The sequence below is a fragment of the Manduca sexta genome, chromosome 23 (genome assembly GCF_014839805.1).
Source record: "Manduca sexta isolate Smith_Timp_Sample1 chromosome 23, JHU_Msex_v1.0, whole genome shotgun sequence".
Lineage (NCBI taxonomy): Eukaryota > Metazoa > Arthropoda > Insecta > Lepidoptera > Sphingidae > Manduca > Manduca sexta.
In genome coordinates, this window is record NC_051137.1 from 15,532,809 (window position 1) to 15,547,183 (window position 14,375).

The following is a 14,375-nucleotide window of genomic DNA, read 5'->3' on the forward strand; positions in this document are numbered from 1 at the left end:
AGCATGAGTGTAAGTAAGCCTACTCATATCTTCGACTCTCAAACAAAATATTTCCGCAGAAAAACTGGAACGTACTAAATTAAAGTAAATTTAGCGAAAATCAAGCGTAGATCTTACTTCACATAATAGACCACTTTATTACTTTCAAATTACTGAGTTATGGGAGAATTTTAAAATTATCCCTCAAGTTATATCCACTCCGCAGGATCGGGGGTAATTTATCATTTAATTACGTTTAAATTATATCTTATTTGGTACTTGGAAAGCCTTTAGCTAAGTTATATTTTTGCTGTAAATTCTTTATTCATTTTCGATTAAGTTTTGAAGGCCAACCTTTGAAATTTGTTGATTAACAGCTAAATATGATATTTCTATGAAGAAAATGCGGAAAATCCCCGCGGTTTTCAATTAAGGAATCGTCGTTCTGGACTCTCATAGAATGTGACTAGGTTTTTTTTACACGTTGTTCTAAAACTATTACATGATGACACATGTATGGACTCACGTTGTATTCTAATAACAATACTTTCTTGTAAAGTCATATAATTAAATACATTTTGATTATGTTCCAACAGGCCGGCATAATTGTACCGACTGTCGCGGGTAATCATCTCTCGTCAGTCGACATTCTATTGGACCCCACTCTACTTACTATCAGGTGCAAAGGAGAGACTTTGCTCTACCCGTATAAAAAAAAAAAATAAAGTACTAATTTCTGAATTAAAAGTATTTTAATACACCATACTTATAAAAACAACGATAATTGTATAATATTGACGTATTATCTTAAATACGATCCGAGCTCGCTAAAAAAATTGAATTATAACCCTTATGCGATAAGTAATTTGCGTAATTGTTACAACTGCGAATTAAAGCCACGATTATGATCAAAACATTACGTTAACATTAGTGTTTTTAATTTCTTAATATAATATGCTACATACATTTGCCATTATAGTTTATTATCCTGGTGTGGAAAATCACATCACTTGGGAAACATGATACGTATTTTTGTTCTTAAAGGCCAAGATTTTATATAAGGCTATAAAATATAATGACATATTCAATAAAATGCACACTAAATACGCATACTATTCCAAGTTAAAAAAAATATATATACAGTCAGTCACCAAAAGTAGCTGAGTAAATTCAAAATTTTAAGTCGTCTTTAAACTTTTGTGTCCTTATCAATAATGGTTTTTATTCATTAAAATAAACTGCACAGGTTTGTATTTTAAACTAGCTGTGTCCGCTGCTTCGCCCGCGTGGAAATCAGTGTGTTACAAAGTTTTTCAACCACAACACAACACAACAACGCGACCTCTTCATCAGTAATTGTTATATTTAAATCAATTTAGATACAACCGTAATGTACTATTACTGTAAACCTTCCTCAAGAATTCCATTATCTTTAAGTAACAACCGTACAAAAATCCGTTCAGTAGATTTTGAGAACAATTATCACATATAGACAGACAGCTTTTGGGGACTTTGCTTTATAATATGTATAGATAAAGAAAAAATAATATGACAATTGTAGTTAATTTATAGAAGCGTTAAATTAAACTATTTTTCGGATTTTATCGCAGTTTTAATAATTAACTTTCCTCCCTATGTTTCGAAGACTTTGCAGCCTTCATGGTCACCATGATATTCATGCCGCCCCTCTCCCCCCGTGACCATGAAGGCTGCAAAGTCATCGAAACTGAATGCCTAACATTCGCGTAAACATAAGAAAACATTATAGAAGCATACTAGTGTTTTTAAGTTTTTAATTCATGTCTGACTACCTAGCTAAAGCAATGGCGTTAACTGCCTAAGTCATCACAGAGCATTGTTAACACGACTCCACACCAGTCAGGAGTGATTAGCTGTAAACGGTCCCATGTTCGATAATCGAGAGTAATACATCAGGTGTGGCCAGGCGCCTCGGGCACTCCAGAAAAAATGAAAGTGAACGCACTGGCCCGCGGCCCGCGCCTCGCACCCCGCACCCCGCAGCCTTTCTAGGCAAACGAGCCGCATCCGCTCGGTTTAAATCGGTCATTGTAGTGTCGGCCTGTTTGTTGTAACCTATATTATAGAGTGACAAGTTTGCGGGATTTATTTTTTCCCTATTTTCATTATTTTCCATATGTTTTTTAGTTTTATCCCAGATAAAACTATTAACAATAATGATGATTCATGGGATTCAAATAAAACTATAAGTTAAGGACTAATAATAAATTGATAGTTAAAGTATCAAAATAACTTGGTGATAAATAAGAATAATAAAAAAATACCTGGAAATTTTATGTTCAATTTCTTTTACCAGTCAATGTGCTTCAATAATTTGATCAGCCGTTTTTGCACAATGAACGAACTAGTACATAGGAAGATAACTTTCGTTTAAATAATATATAATGAATTGCATTTAATCGTGTTAAATTATAAATTTGAAAAATTTTCTACGAATATTCTCAACTTATGTTTAAAATATAATGAGAGATAGTTTGTAAAAAAAAAAAACATTTATCAGGTGGAAACAAAATATTCACTCTTAAAAAAAATCTATATCAAACGGATCAGTTAAATATTCTTTATCGAACATAGTACGAGAAATCGTACGAAACTCAATACACATTTCAATTTCTCGATGTGATATGAACTGTACAGTTATTGGATTTGAACTGTATGGTTCAAATGTTGGAGCAATTTCATAGAATTCTTGGAGCGTGTAGTCTTTAATAAATTGCAGTGCTTTGCACAATTCTATAAGAATTCTGTATTCAACTATACTTTTAGTACTTGCAGTCGACATAAAAAGATCACACGAACGGTCATGCATTTTATGCCCGAAGGGATAGGCAGAGTTGCAACAAGTGCACCCACTTTTCACCTTGTGTATTCCGCACATGATAGAGACCGAGCTTTTTGTTATATTTCAGATTCCGGACTAATACAGAACAGAAAAACTCAATATTGAAAAAATAAATAAATCATAATCCAAATAATATTTCGGAAGCTAAATACCTCTATCCCTTCCATAACCCTATTCCATTTTTTAAGGCCGGCAGCGTAGTCATGATTTTTCTACTGTGAGTCTAATAGGCTATGGAGATCAGGTAAGCCACTTGCACATTTGCCTGCCTATGCTACGATAATCGTATCAGCTTTGTTTTTATTATACCATTACTAAACATGTATCCTAATAAGGGTTTATTCTAAACAATGCCGCAATCCAAGCGTTTTTCACATACTCATAAAATTCAAAAAGCAGAAATAATTATTTCCAACTCCTCCCTATCTTTCTATTTGATTAATTTCGTTGCGGGTTAAGTCTAATTAGTGCTCCGCAAGACTCGGCGAGCTTCACCGCTGTCATAAAATGCGAGCCACTGCCGATCCTGGCTTACAGGAGTTGCAGTTGCAGGAGAGGAGATTGCATAGTCTCTATACCTATAAAATTCATATAGATGACTAAGATATACACTACACAAGTTCCTATGCTTTCCTTCATCAAGCAATAATTATCACAATACATTTTATTTTACAGAATCAAACGATTAGACTCGAGACAAAGACGAGAAAAAGGTGGCTTGATATGAGAGAAGCCTATGGCCAGCAGTGGGGCTCTACAGGTTGTGGATGATGATGATGAAGCCAAGTCCCTCAGGAGCATTCGAGAATCAAATCCGTGACCACGTCGCTGTTGGTATATATTATTATATCATAAACAATTACTAACAAACTTTTACATACTGGCAACACTGTCACTGATATTTTATTATTTTTTTAAGTCTGGTCTCCCTTCTCGTTTCCGACCACAGTAATGGTACTATGACTTCTTTATATTAAAAAAGTTATCTTTAATTATACTTTGTTTTTTGCTGCAATCCAACAGTCGCCAGTATAATCCACCCACTACGCGATCGCTACCGCAAAACATTAAAATTCAAAACTAAACTCTATCAAAATGAATTCATCAGGATTTCGGCGTCATATCTTTGATTTCAACCATAGGGGCGTCCGGATAACCCGAAATACGGGACGACAAAGCAGCCGTCGCATCCCGGATACAATAATTTCAACATGTCTGGCATTGACATCAGAGTTTAAATTTGATTGCCCCGTACGTGTTTTGTCGGAATATACGAGTAATTCTCCGAAAGTAATTTTGTTTTGAAGTATCTAGTTGTCTATAATAAAAATAAAGTTTTTTTTTTTATTTTGCCGAATGAGAATTCGGATGTCACAACAATAATTATAAGATCATTTTACTACTCTATCTCTGGTTAGTTAATTCGTGTCGCAGTTTTATTTGTAATAAAACGTGAGGTTTATTATATATGCAAATACAATGCATGCGCTTATGTAAGATCTGGTTCTCAAAGTCAAGAGCGTTTTACAATGCAATGAATATTTAAGACTGCCTCGGTGGCGTAGTTGTATTGCACGTCGGGTACAATAGCGCTCTGAGGTCCTGGGTTCGAATCCCGGGTCGGGCAAAGTGATATTTGGGTTTTTCTGCTCAGTATCAGCCCGGAGTCTGGAATTTGTGCCCGATATGGCGATAGGCTCGCCCCCTATCACATCATGGGACGGAACATACTTGGCGAAAAGTGGGTGCCCTAGTTGCGCCTCTGCATACCCCTTCGGGGATAAAATGCGTGATGTTATGTATTATGTATGTATGAATATTTAAATACTATTTCAACTATATTCAATCCTATGTTATGGATATGATTTATATCCGCCATAGACCACATAAACATGTCGCGTTCCGGGATCAACCTGTACCAATAGGCCGGCATAATTGTATCGACTGCCGAGGGGTAATAATGCCTCGTCAGTCGACATTCTATTGGACCTACTCCATTTCATCAGGTGCAAGGGGTCATTTTGCAGAGCACGTATAAAAAAATGTGATGAATTAGTAATACTTGGTATATTCCGAACTCGGTCGAAAGCTCGGGAAATTAATTTTATTTAGAAAACACATGTTAATTATCGGGTATTAAAATTCGCGAGTAATACAAAGATTGCTTTGTTTACCACGTCACTTGACGAGAAAACTCGGCAAAGCATAAATGGTAGATGCTTCTCTATCACCCCTTCTTAGTAAGGGTATGAGTATATTATATTTACTAAAACACGTATTGTTTGTGGGAAATTACGTGTAGTCAAGTACAATGATAGAAAGTAAAGGCAGCAGATCCAACACACGCATACGATATCCAAGTGAGGTATATTTGACAGCCGTCTTGTGTTCGAAATCGATGAAATAAAAATGGTCGAAGGTAAATGCATGAGAGACAACACACGGGATTCGATATTCAGGTGAGGAATATTTGACAGCCGTCTTGAGTTCGAAACCCACGTTTAAATTTTCAAAAAGAATGTATTTTCAGCGATAGTTCGATGATTATGTCAAGATTTTTTTAATTTGCAAAACACACGCGTCTTGATTTTACGATGTATTGTTGCCCGCGGCTGCGTTCGACGATTGCATTTTTTTTTTACTTTTTCAACTCAAGCGGTAATAAATATCTCTCGTTCAGGATAAATAATGATGTAAGTCCAACTCGTTTTTTGAGTTGGCCTTTCTGAATCAAGTTCTAAAGCTTAGGTTATAAGTTCCAAAAATGTATGAACTTTGAAGAACTTTTATGATCGACTTAAGCCTGTAAATGTACTAAGATAAACGGAAATCCAAATTTAATTAAAAATTGATTAGCAAATAATAATAAGTTTAATATTTAATAAAAAATCTCAAAGCCCATGTTCATAAAAATTCTTGATAAAATCCGAATCATAAATACTTCTATATTTTTTACATTTAATTCAAACATCGTTATTTTAATCGCAAAAAATTTAAAAAAGGTATCACACCATATATTTTTTGAAAAGAGAAGAAATGTTAATATGTTCATTATTACAAATGAATCTTATATTAAGTGAAATGTCACCAATATTCATTAATTATTAATTTTACATGTTTTAAGCGTTGCAATAAAAAAAAATATCGAGAAATTCGAAATTTAAAACCGGAAACGTGCCACGGTAAATATTCTTTTGTACCCCATAACAACACATTTTAATCGAAATGCTTCTGAAAAGTCTGTACAAACAGATATTCCGACGTAATCAAATATTTGAACAGTTTCATACAAAAGAAAAAATATAAAACAAATAATTGCTTTGATCGCGTGGTATTGACAAACGTGATTAAATTGTCACGATGGGGAAAAATTTTAATAAAATTCAGTTTTAAGCTCTGTGTTCTCTATTCTTTGGATTAAATAATACACATCTTATTTCATGAATATTCAACTCTCGACTCTAAAGTTGGCAACCCTCAATCCTTTAACGGGGAGATTTATCCACACGGTTAACAAGCGACAAAGTGTAACGCTTTACGCACAACTTTTGGGCACGATGATTAATATTCCGCTGATGTCGCTATCATTCAGCTTTATCACAATAATTTCCATATTTCATTGAAGTTTAATGAAAAATGAGGGTAGACATGAATTATGAATCGGCTGCATAAACTTATCGTGAGGATTGTCAAAGAACTCGTTTGAAACGTGTTAAATTTAAATTAAGAACATAAAAACAAAATTTTAAAAATCGAAGCCGACAATAAATATCAAACGTGCCAGACCGCTGGCAAATTGACGCTAATCCACAAAGTAAATATAAACACCGACTTACTTTATATGATTGACGATGAAAACTCAATCCGCGTCAGTCAGATCTTCAGTTCGTGTAAATCACAGTAAATTTTCTTCAACACTTTATCCGTAAGATATAATTAATAAACGTCACACGTAAAAAACATATACAATGGCCGTACTGCAGACGAATATATAAATTAGTGAAAATTCCGCCGACGAGCGTAATAAAAAAACGTAACGTAAATTTTCGCGGGAAACGGCGAGCGCGCGACAACGTACCACCTACGCAGCGGTCCGAACACGACTGATCCGAGCGAGCGGTCAGACGGCCGGCGGGATCACCTGCATTGCGTGCGCTGATTCGATAAGGACGGACCTATACACAAACGTTTATGTTAGAAAGAGAGAGCTATAAATACACGTGCTCACCCACCTTGGGGGTGAAGCCGTCTTCAGGAAAAGGGCGCGTTACAAAGCTGGGAATAAATGGCTATACATTTTGCATTATGAAAACTGGGGACAATGCTCGCGGCCTTTGTTGGCTAGGAAAACTCGACGCGGTGTTCCTTCCCTATCTTATTTCGCTAATGAACTGCGCCCTTGTGACACTAATGTGACAGTGGCATTCTTTTGTGCGAGTCGGGGCTTACATAAATCATACTATGCAGCTTTTCAGTTGATTAAAAAGTATCACAACAAAAGTGAATTTTAAGTTGGAAAAACAACTCATAATTATAACAAACGATCTTTATTCGAGTTAATAAGTTAATTTGCGAGATCCTAGGAAACTTGTAATGGCCGTATTGTATGAAAATGTTAATATTTGAGATAGAGTACGATATTATCGAGGCACTTGACAATTTGATAGCTAAGGAAGTGGAGCTTGACGTACAATATTAAACGTAGTTACTAGTTGGAGATGGGATGCTTCGGTATCCTCTCGGATATCGTTATAGACGAGGCGAAATTTATTTTATATATTTTTAAAGCTTCGCTGTATATAGCGGCTTTACTGTCGATGCTTTACGTGCAATTTAGAAGCCTTTATAAATATACAGGTGTTGCTCGCGGATTCGCCTGCGTGAAAAGGGTTTTCCCGCTACAAAAGTCCCTAAATCACTGTGATGATTCATATCACGATCTGTATGTAGGACGCCAGTGCCATATATTTAAAAAATTTAAAAATTATTACCCAAGGGAGCAATTTACCAGAATGATAAGTCTATAAGATAATCCAGGACATAGCCGAGCCGTGTGCTAAATTTAATCCAAATTCGTTAAGCGGTTTCTGCATTTACTCTTAACATACAAACATTTTCTAACATAAAAACATTTTCAAAAAAATTCACGATTATAATATTAGTTAGTTTAGTTTTTTAATTTATTTTTGAAATGTTCATAGATTCACAAATATGAGATCTATGTTATATTTGATGTAAAACAGTGTGAAAGGTGAAGTTTTCCGAGGGAATCCGACACAACATATAGTTACTAATATGCATAAATGTGGTCTGCAAATCGTTCTAATGATAATTAGACACAAATTACGAAAGGGAAGCCGGCAGGAATCGGGTTATATGGACCTTTCGCCACTGATGTGCAAATTGAGCTAAAAATATATCACATGATTCGAAGTATTTTTCAGTGAAAATATCCAATAAACTCGAAAGATAAATAAAGTGGGAACCATGAATAAATTTATAATTTTTATCAACATAAAACTTTTTTAATCACATTTTTGCAACACAAGTAAAAATTAACATAGGACCTTGTATTAGTGAGACAGCGATATGTTTTATTATCACATCTGACAATAATAGTGTACGAGTCTGAAACTATCCATGAATCGTTCACGGCCAAATGGAGCGACAGCCTGTTTAAACTTTTCGCAGTTTCTGACAGATAACAAACCGGAACGTAAGCATTAGGATAGGTCAATATTTTAGTACAAAATAAATATTAAAATTTTAACCAAATGTCATTGACTCTATGTCCAAAGGGTTAGACAGAGACGCAAACAGTGCACACATTTCGCCGAGTTTTGATCCGTCCCATGATGTGATAGTCTTACCTATTGGCTTACTAATCGCACAATAGAGCACAAATTACAATACCATTAATTGATGCTGCCCAATCTAGCAGTGGCGACGGATGTAATTTTCCAAAAGGGAGTCCGACACAACATATAGGTACTAATATTCATAAATGCGGTCTTTAATTCGTTCTAACGATAATTATATTTTACATAAATTTCCAAAGGGAAGCCGGTAGGAATCGGGTTATATGAAGCCTTCTTCTTCACTGAAATCTAGGATTCGTATCCAGACTCACCTCACGCGACGTTTCACCAAATACACTATTCCCAAACCATTTTTTTTTACTGTTACTAAATGTAAATAATGAAATGCTAATTGCAATGTTCCTTATGTTTTATTATGTTTTTTACGACTATTAAACTGTGGACAACTTTAAGTGTATTTCGTACGTGAGGCTAGTTTTAATGCCAATAAAAAGTGTTGTGATGAAAACAATAAAATTATTTTGAGGTTATGACGTTTTGATTATTAAAGCCCCGACACTGTCATAGTTGATAATGACTTAATAAATAAAATGACCATAGAGTATCTGACAGAGTAGACATTCCTCATTTATATTCGAGCATCGTAGAGTTAAAAGACATTTTGATGTCATAGATTTTTATATCTTAGCAATTAGAATCTATTATTCACCAACCAGCGCTATAATAAACTGTCTTACACTATGACTACAACTAATTAGAGATGAACATACACCGGCCATCGCTCGCCGTCGCTATGCTGGCCTAATTATATAAATCAATTATAGGACGTTTGAACTTTGAACAACAAAACAATCATGATTTAAAGCCGACCACACACGTTAATTTTATCTAGAGAAGCGCCTTTTCATTTATTTTTTTTAGTTTCGGACTCTGAAGTCTACACTGGGATACTGGAATTCTCCTGCTAAGCGATTACAAGAGCCTGGAGGACAGTTAGGGGGATGCTGGGGGAAGGAAAGGAATCCTTTTAGGGTGAGCAGAGGGGACTAGGCCAGGAAATCTTCGCGAGCCCTCACAGGCCTCAATGTGTAGTTACAACCGTGAGGAATACACGCTGAACTGTGTGCCTTTGGCCGCGGCAAATATGTACGGGCGTGCATTTGGTGTGGAGACAGAGCGCACGTTTCTTTAGAGTTGTATCGTACTAATGTAAATTTGTCTACAGCACGGATAACTTACTTAACAACAGACTTGACTGGTGCGGTATTTGTCATAGAAGAACAAATATGGCGGTTTTTACCTTGGTGAATTATTTCTATGAGCGTTTGTCGACATTTAGGTATTATTTCAACATACAAGCCAGTTCTTTTTATAAATAATGAACTTAAAAGGTAATATTCCTGATTCAAAGGGTTTTTTGAATTTAGAATTTCAAAGTGACGTCATCATCTTAATTTTCACTATCCCAAAACTTTTTGAATTTCGAATTTCAAAGTGACGTCATCACCTTTATTTTCACTATCCCAAAAGTTTTTTGAATTTCGAATTTCAAAGTGACGTCATCATCTTAGTTTTCAAGTCGTCATTATCCCTAAAATCTAGGTCACTCGGTACGCGAACCCGGAACAAATGACAAATGAGTGACACATTAATTACATACGCCATCTAATATTGTTTCCGTTGCGTCGTCCGTGCGTTGTTCTATTTCTGTGCTAAACCGACGCTTGCAACCCGCGTCGGGATTTCACTATGATATCTATAATTAGAATCGTTTTTTTTTGTCGAACGAAGGAACTATATGGTATTGTCTAGTATTGTTTCAGATTGCTAGATGATGTTTATAGATTTGCTTGCTACATTAGTCTAGTAGCAACGTAATAAACTGTTGAGCATTCGACTTTCAGGTTAGGCAACATAATTTTTTACGAGTTTTTATATGTTAACGGTGATAAATTCTATATACTTTATAAATCTTATAAAGTACTTTAGAATCTCACTTTCATTAAGTATATAACTAGCTTTTGCTCGCGGATACGCATGTGTGAATAATAGTCCAGCTATATATTTTAAAACGAATAAAACCAAAACTATGTCCTTCCTACTCTAGGTGAGACCTTTTTCACCATTATGCCATAGTGTGCTATGACCATAGCAAATTTCACCGAAATCCGTCCAGTAATCATTGAGTATCGCTTTCAGATAGAATGACGTGGCAGAGGATTTAGTTTCTATGTATGGAACAAATATTAAAATATGAATTGAAGGTATTGTTCTTTATTTTTAAAAATTCTAATCTCTGTAACAACTGTCCTGGTTCTGAAAAATCTTTCACAAATATAAAATTATGCCAAAAATAAACTATTTTTTTTTATTTCGGAAGTGGAATTAAATACACGCAGATCTACGGGCCAGTCAACATAATCAAACTATGAATTAAAAATATTGTTATTTATGTTTAAACATTCTAATTTCTAGTCTTTGTAACAACTGTCTCGAATCTGAAAATTCTTTCACTATATGAAGCTACATTATGTCAAATATATGCATTTTTTTTTATCTCGGAAACGGAATACAAATGTCGATCTATGAATCAACATAATCAAACCCAACAAACCATATTCGTTTTCCAAAATCATATCAACACAACACCTTACTTCAGGCCGCCGTTTTAATACACCACAGTGGCGCCATTGTTCTAGCACTGGCGGTATTGTGGTTACTGAGAGGGTGCGCTTTGATGTTCAAAGGGCTCGTACGTTGTAGGGAATAGAGGACGAATGGAGGATTGATTTTGCAGGTTTGTTAGCAACTAGATATATGGATATCTTGTAGTTTGTGTAAAGAATTGTATGCTTTCTTTTTTGGTTATGATATTGGTAGGATATGGAAAGGTATAAGAGCACAATCATTTTATCGTATTTTTTCATTCAAGATGGATATATTATAATAAATTAATATGCGTTAATAGATACGGAAAGCGTACAAGAAGTATTTGGGGACTGAATACAAGACTATAAACAAAAGGATACCTCTTGGAACGTCGGCCATCCATGAACAATTTAAAATGGCGGAATATGTAAATAAAATTAAGCAATCTTTAAATTTCAATTCACAATGAATTTTCTTTTACAAATTAAGATACAATTATCTATAAGAATTTAAATTGGCATTAATAGTTAATTCGTTGATATTTATTCTATTTTAAAAATTAAGCTATCGGTCAATAAACTTGCGTAAATCAATTATGGCGTGTTCCCAATGTGGAAGAAATGTATGTCCATAATATGGAACTGTAGACGCGAGAGTTCTACTAAAAATGGTTCTAATTTACCTAAATAGCTGCATTACGAAATTGAGTTTTAAAGTCACACCGCAGAAGGGTCAAGGTCGAACCCGCGACCCGCTGCTCCATGACGTATCTTCAGCATTACCAAGGTCGCGTTAAATATAACATCAGCCATGTATTATATACTGTGCCACTGTTGGGCACGGGCTTCCTCTACTACTAAGAAGGATTAGGCCTTAGTCCACCACGCTGGCCCAGTACGGATTGGTAAACTTCACATACCATCGAAATTCTTTTAGAGAACTTCTCAGGTATGCAGGTTTCCTCACGATGTTTTCCGTCACCGTTAAAGCAAGCGATAATTCACAAAGAATACACACATATTTTTTTAGAAAAGTCAGAGGTGTGTGCGCTTGGGATTTGAACCCGCGAACATTGGTCTAGGCAGTCCGTTCCACAACCAACTAGGCTATCACGTTAAATAAAATAGTCAAAATATTTTCGCATACAATTTTCATATCATACAGTCATTGTTACGAAATTTGAAGATACTAATTGAAACGAAAGTGGGAAAACTGCAGTGGTGAAAAGTGAAATTTTCAGAAAAATATGTAGGTACTGATATGCATCAATGCGGTCTGCAGATCGTTCTGAAAATTAGACTCTACAAAAATTCTACAAAAAGTGAAGCCGACAGGAATCAGGTTATAGGGACCCTTCACCACTGGTAAACTGTAAGGTAAGTAACGTGTAGACTTAAATCTGAAATGACGACAACTTAAGTTAATACATTTAATATGGCGGTCTTTATTCTTACTTTTATACATTGGAATGCGCGAGTAGTAAAGGATAAGACTCTACTCCACTTACCATCAGGTTGGGTCACTATGCTGTGCACGTATAAAAAAAAGATAGAGTATCGACTGACGAGAGATGATTACCCCTCGCCAATCGACAAGATTGTGGCTGTTGTAACCGGATATACACAGGCTGATCCCAGAACGCGGCAAACATATGAGAGCCAGTAAGACGGGCTGTAATACCTTGTGTACGGTGGTCGCTATCGTGGCAGATATAAAATATATTCTACCACAGCTGAATCTCATTCCTATCATCACGTACATTGGGGACACTTTATATAAAAAAAACTACAATGAGGTCTACTTTAACTGGACGTCCACTAGCTGACATCAAATGGAGTCACTATCTGGAATTATCCCCCCCATTTATGGAAGTATTTCATATGCCGAGTATTTTTGTCTCATAACACCATTCGTTACTTATCACTTCCAACATCTAAATAGGTCGACGAATAACAGTATAAACATAGAAATTAAGTCCGGCTGTTTGTTTTTCTATCGCAATTTTATAGGGTGTAATTGTAGGGAGGTTTTGCACGAAATGTTGCGAATAAATGTTTCGAATGATCGCATGTCGGCGTCTTCGCAAATTGCTGTTGGATGATTATTCCATTTTCAAATTTGAACTTTGACGTGTACCCTTGAAGTTTTGAGTTCGATTTTAAGGTCGGACCAAAGTTTTCTGTTCCAGTTTGAGTCTGATATTGTGGCTTGCCACGATGTTGCATTAATACAAACTCTGCCTACCCCTTCTGGAGTGTAAGCGGTAATTTATTTATTCACGGTTACAAAGAAACGTAAAATCTATTACATCATCACACCTCCGTCGTTAACAAAATTAAAAAAAGAACTCAATAACAATAAGTAATTAATCAACTACGCTAAATAAACCAGGAAAACGCGTGAGTCAACACACGGTGCGAAAAATTAACCGCCAGTGGAACGAAAAAACCGTGGCACGGATTAATGGTGGCATTATGCTAATGTCGACCTGGCGGTCCGGGGCCGGAAGTGCGACGGCGGAAAATTTCGACCCGTGTGCCGCCGCAATTTCGGCTGTTTTCGTGCAGGCCGAATGTATGACATCATGCGGATTCAGAGCGGTGACAGGTGATTTGTTACCGCGTCATTATTGGCTATTGCGAGGTCGCATGTTCCTTTTTCAAAATTTACACGTGCGGGTAGTTGTTCTGTTTTGTATTAACGCCATCTAGCGCTGCGTGTGTTAAACAAGAAAATCCTATACGATAGGTATGGATTATAATCGTATAATATCATGGTGTGGTCCCTAAGGATGCCATCACGAGCGCATACATATTTCCAAATGGCATTAATAAAGATTAAATTTATGGTTTCATACGGGAATCGATTTGTTTGTATCATAGATAGTGCTTGGTTTCTCCTTCCATCATTCGAATCCTCCAAAGGAAATTGGTAACACGCAGACGATCGGTCAACGAAGCCGAACCCTTTCTACATGTTTGAAAAAGTGTTTAAGGAGCGGTATGCAATGAAACTTAACAAATCGAGATTTTAAGCGTGTAGTGATG

General features: G+C 35.8%; 1 protein-coding gene across 5 annotated transcripts in view; it reads right to left on the reverse strand.

Annotated features, from left to right (window-relative positions):
* Positions 1-14,375, reverse strand: part of LOC115449328 (RNA pseudouridylate synthase domain-containing protein 2) — a 494,984-nt gene that overhangs the window by 204,187 nt on the left and 276,422 nt on the right. For 2 of the 5 annotated variants that reach the window (XM_037442068.1, XM_037442070.1), the window contains exon 1: positions 6,697-6,978. The exons of the other annotated variants lie outside the window; for them this stretch is intronic. The gene's annotated coding sequence lies outside the window, so the exon portion shown is untranslated. Of the gene's footprint in view, positions 1-6,696; positions 6,979-14,375 lie in introns of those variants that run through there. 5 annotated transcript variants of the gene reach the window in all.